Source organism: Mesoplodon bidens, assembly GCF_964165515.1.
Source record: "Mesoplodon bidens genome assembly, chromosome: 4".
NCBI lineage: Eukaryota > Metazoa > Chordata > Mammalia > Artiodactyla > Ziphiidae > Mesoplodon > Mesoplodon bidens.
This window is the reverse complement of record NC_138160.1, coordinates 136,700,820-136,706,819: the sequence shown is the minus strand read 5'-3', so window position 1 is coordinate 136,706,819 and position 6,000 is coordinate 136,700,820.

Sequence of the window (6,000 nt, the reverse complement as noted above, 5' to 3'; positions counted from 1 at the left end):
AAGCTGAGTCACCCTGAAAAAGTCATTTAAGTTTTCTAAGCTTAAATTTCTTCATTAAAAAAAGAAAGATACCATTAAATACCCCAATGTTGTCATGAAGATTAAATAAACACCAGGTAAGCAAAGAACCTAGCATGTAGTGCTCAACAAGATTTAGGCTGTTTATCCTTTCTTTCTCTTGTCATGTCAGTGTCCTGTACCATAAGAGTTGTTATCCTGTCTCCATTTCTTGGTAGTAAATGGAGATGTTCTAATGTAATTCCAAATGTTTTCTTCCTGCATCAGGCACTCTGGCTAAAGACCCGTTTTCCAAACCTCTGTCAATGAAAATTTCCTATCTAAAAACTGTCAACACAGGCCTGTGAAATGTTAGCCAAAATCTGCTTTCATGCAAGAGCAAAGTCTTGCCATATCCAGGGAGATGAGCTTTTCCATTGGAGGTGCCAAAGGGCTGTGCACCTCCCCAAAAGCTCATCCATTCTTAGAAAAGTTATTTAACACACTTCCTTGGAGCACTTTTATTTTCATTGCATGACAAGAGAATGTATAATCACTTTCAACATTCTTTTCCTTCTCTTCCCCTGAACATGTATACTTTTTTTTTTTTTTTTTTTTTTTGCGGTACGCGGGCCTCTCACTGTTGTGGCCTCTCCCGTTGCGGAGCACAGGCTCCGGATGCGCAGGCTCAGCATCCATGGCTCACAGGCCTAGCCACTCCGCAGCATGTGGGATCTTCCCAGACCGGGGCATGAACCCGCGTCCCCTGCATCGGCAGGAGGACTCCCAAAAACTGCATCACCAGGGAAGCCCTACACATATTTTTTTTTTCACTTCTCAGCACCACCAAAAGATTGCATGCATCTGAACAAAACATTTCTGAACATTTGAATATCAATAGGTGGCCTGTCCCTCCCATTAGGAGACCTGGTAATATTTAGATTCTAGTAGAGGGTTTACAAAAGTAAACTACTCCATCACCTTGGGCAAAGGCAGAGCTGGTATTCCAAGGGTAGAAGATACCAGGCAACATGAGAAGGATCTAGTCTATATTTATCACCTTCTCTACCTACACCATTGTAATCCAAGCTACCTTGGTCTTTTGCCTTGATCATTAAAATGGTCACTTAAGCAGTCTCGTCGTATCTATTTTCGGGCACCTCTCTAATCCATTTTCTAAGGTGTAGCCGGAATACTAGTTTCAAACACAAATGAAACACCAGGTCCCCACCTGTTTAAAATCCTTCAGTGAATTTCTATTCCCAAATGGATAAAGACTAAAATCTTTAACACGGCTTTAAAAACCCTTTATAGCTCTTCTGTTTCACTCTTTCCTGGCCTATCACTCTGTCTCCACTTGTGCAACCTTGGTACATGCTTACAGATTACATAGAATACAAACCTAATGCTTGTAGACTATGTAGAGCACAAATTTACTGTTATAGATTAGGTAGAAGATAGACCTAATACTCAAGTTAGGGACAGATTCCTTTGTGATTATGCCCTCACATTCCTTTCCAATATATGCTTATCCTAATTACTGTATACAATCATTAGCATCATTATTTTATTAATTTCTCTTATTGGACTCTAAGCAAGAACATTAACAAATTTGTTCATTGTAATTCCAAGAGCCTTGTTCACGGCCTGAGACATAATAGTAATACTAACTTACAAAAGCCATCATTACCCAGTTCTAAGCACTTTAGATGTTAAGTCTTAATTTTCACAACAACCCATGAAGAAGGTATTATTATCCTCCTTTGACTAATGGAAAAACTGTGGTACAGAGAGGTTAAATAAGCTGCCCAAAGTTCCACAGCTAATAAGTGGGAAATTCTGGGTCTTGAACCCATGTAATTTGGTTTCAGAACCCATGCTCTTAACCATTACACAATCGCCTTCTAAAGTAGTAGGTGGAGCTCAAGTCGTAGTAACTACTCAATAAATATTTGTTAATTCAGTAATGAATAATGAATGGATTGTTGCTTAAATGACCCACTGGGAAGCCCAAGGCCCTGGAGTCTGTTGAAGATTGGAGAGAAAGTCATCAAAATGGCATAAGATCAGCATCATCTGGCAAACCAATGCAGTAGTGAATACCAAAGAAGCAGCCCTCATGAGCTGTGCTCGTTATACTGGAAGCTGCTGTGTCTTTCTTGCTGTTTGGAAATGCTGGCAGGCAACATCTCCACTCCTGACTAAGCAAGACCAAGTTTAAATATAGATGAGGGCTCTAAAAATGCTGCTGTTGAGGCTGTAACAGGTGACGGTACACATTTTTTTTTTTGTAGGTAAGCACATTACAAAGCCTTTGAAAGTTGAGCCTGAACAATGACTACCCTTGAGTGTTTATCCCCAAGAATTTTTAATGAGATGCTGGGGACCACTGTCATTTACTGAAGGATTCGTCTATTTGCTGCGAATGTCAAGAGACTGAGAACTTGTCTATTTACCGTGAATGTCAAGAGACTGACATTCATAAAGATGAACAAATACCTTTTACCTACAGAGGTTGTGTCTTCCAGGAGGTCATCTGGGGCTGATGGCAAGTGAACAGCATGGAAGAAATTCTAGGGGGATTCTTTTGTCATCAAAGAACAAGGAAAATGGCAAAATAAGGATTCTGCTGACCTCTTTAAAGGATTTAACATTTGGAGAGTTACTTTCTCAACACTTGGTCAACAATATGGACAGGGGACATTTACACAGACCAGAGCAGAGCATGGGTCGGCAGGAGTGATAAACAAGGTGGAGAAGATGGGGCCCTGTCCTTGGAGAGCTGATACTTTAGTTAGGAAGGTCAAACACTCAAGTAATGTCTCAGCAATATTTCCAAAACAACTAACACACCAGGGCAAGTGAAGTGTGCAAACTGAGTGAGGCAATGCAAAAAGGACAGTGGTCAAGTCACTGTGTGTGCTATGTTAGAGATGAGATAGAAACACAAATATGATTTGTCTATTCCTTAAGTAGCTTAAAAATGTGATGTGGAAATAGACACATAAATCCAGATGCGATAAATGCTAAAACAGAGGTACCCAGAATTTCAGAAGTCCAGAGGAGAGGGACTAACTTGGAGTGAGATGGGTCAGAGAAGCCTTCCCAGAGCTGAACCTTAGAGCATAAGGAAGGCATCAGCCGTGCTGGTGGGAGGAGATGTAAAGTGAAGAAGATGTATTTCAGGTGACATAAAAAACCAGTGGTAATGCTAGGATTCAAACCCAGGTCTATCTAGTTCCAAATCCCCTATACTTGCTACCACACTAAGCAGTCTTCAAAGTCATTAAATATCTACTTAGTATTTGCTATGTGCAGATACTATGCCATAAGGTTTGGCTCCTACTCCTTAAATGTACTAATCTTGACCCTTAATTACATAAGAGCTTAAATGACTGAGCCAATATGATAACTTCAAGTGCTTCTGTTTGTTGCTAAAGCCTAAAATCTGGCATAAAGTAAGCATTGAATAAATATTTGATGAGTATACTGAATGGACAAATAAATGAGTGTATACTTCCATGCATAGGTGATAAGAACGTAGAGACAGACAGATTGATGGATGAAGGACATGGAAGAGTTAGTCTGGAATAGAGTTCTGAGGGAAAGGAGGGCCATGAAAGGGCAAAGAGAAATCAAAAGAGCAAACACAAGGGCAAGGAGGAAACACTGACTAGGCTAGGCACAGTACACTCATTGTTTCAGTCAAATGACAGCCATAATATCAGTGTCACTGCCAGGCCCAATGTGGTTTACTAAACATCTACCGTGTGCCAGATTTCATATTATGCCTTTTTGTACATGTGGCTAATCCTTACTACAGATCTGCAAGTCAGGTGGTATGATTTCTATTGCATAGTTGATGATATAGCGTAAGAAATATTTGTAAGCTGGCATAGCACAAATAGGAGACAGAATTAAAATTCAGGTCCCTTGACCTAAAGAACCCGTGTTTTTTTTTTTCAATATTCTCCCTTCCAAGGAGCTGCTAACTGTAAGTATTGGCCACATGCTGTACACTCAACCCCTGCCTAAGTTTACAATATAAGTATGGCCATAGGTCTAGAAACTACCTACTTTTCCATACATTCCAATCTAGATATGATACAGAAATTCATCTGTCCATTTGTCTGGGAATTTAATGTATTGAACCTTGATTGTATCATTTCAAGTAGCAAAAATTCTATCCTTCACTCACTCCTAATTATTTATTGACTACCTATTGTATGCCAGGTTGTATTCTAGGTGCTGGAGTTACTAGTTAGGCCAAGAATGTGCCTTCAGGAATCTTATATACTAGAGGAAGATGTCCAGAGAAACAAACAAGTAACATAAATAAGAATTTCCAGTTATGCTAAGCCTATGAAGAGAATAAGAGCAAGTCCTGGGAGAGCTCGTGACTGGGGAGGGAAAGGCTACTGAAGACCATCTTCCCTGAGCAGTGGCCTGAGTGATGAGACAGGGGTGAGCATATCTGGGGGAACCATGTTCTTTGAGAAGAGAGTAAGTACAAGGGCCCTGAGATGGGAATAAGCACAATGAGTTTAATAAACAGAAAGACCCCAGTGTGACTTGATCCTAGAATGAGGGTGAGAAGAGTAAGAGGAGGAGTTGAGAGCTGTAGGCAGGTAGTCAGGGGACACACCAAACAAGACATTGTAGATGATGGTAAAAATTCAATTTTGGTTGAAATAAGAATCCATTAGAGGGTTGTACAACTGTAGGAAACCTCTTGATAGAATATAGATTTTAAAGGACAAGGTAGAAGCAGGGAGACCAGTGAAGTGCTGCTGCTCTGTTCAGGTACAAGGTCATGGTGGCACTGACTAAGATGGGCGAAGTAGGGATAGTGAGAAGTGATAAAAATCTGGAATACATTTTAGAGGTAGAGTTGATGGGACTTGCTGATGGAGTTACTGTGACATCAAAAAAAAAAAAAAAAAGAGACAGAGGATTCTAGTATAACGCCTAGGTTTTTGACCCAAACAACTGCATGAATTAAGTGCCATTTCCTGAGATGGGAGGGATATAGGAAAGGCATAAGTTAGGTTTGAAGGGAAATGAAGATCTGTTTAATTCATGCTATGTATGAGGTTATGTGTATTAGATACGTAAGTAGAGATGTCACATAAGCAGTTGGACTCAAGAATGTGGGGCTCCAAGGGGAAGCCAGGGTGGAGATAATAATGAAGACGTCATCACAATGCTGAGATTTAAAGCCTTGGGTCCAGGAAAGAGCCCCAGTGGAGCATGTCAATATAAAGGAGAGGAGGTCTGAAGACTGAACCTTGGGATGCACCATCATGCAGAGGCTGACTGACAAGGAAGCACTAGCAGAGGTAAAAGGAAGACGAGTGGAGCATGGGGTCATGGGAGCCTGGGGAAGAAAGTGTTTCAAGAAGAAAGCAACAGTTAATTGGTAGGAAATATAACTGAGATGCCAAACAAAATGAGCGAAGAGAATCTGCCATCATAATATAGCACCAAGGTAACTGTAGGTTTGTACACTGCATCCTGCACAAGGACTGTGGCTATGGGGGTGAGATCCAGCCCCTGCATCCGTGCACCAACACCTGGTGGCTCCTTCCCACTTCAGGCACTTCATACCTGCTGTTTTCTCTACCTGGAACACTCTCCCATCATTTTCCTCTTCCTTGCAGCCCCTTCCTCTAAAACTAATTAATTTCTTCTCATTCCTTTAAGACTCAGCTTAAACAGCTTTGCTTCTTCCTGGAAACATTTCCTGACTCCCAAACTTCTGTACATACTTCCATTAATAACGGCAGAAATGGAATTAAATCATTTACTGGATAATTAATCCTCCCTGACTTGTCTTCCCTGCTACTGTGTAAGTTCTGGGTAGGCAGGACCATGTCTGGATTGTTTATCTCATGATGATCTCCAGGGCCCAGCATAGTGCCTGACACACAAAAGACTCAATATCTCTTCACTGAAGGAAGGAAGGAAGGAAGGAAGGAAGGAAGGAAGGAAGGAAGGAAGGAA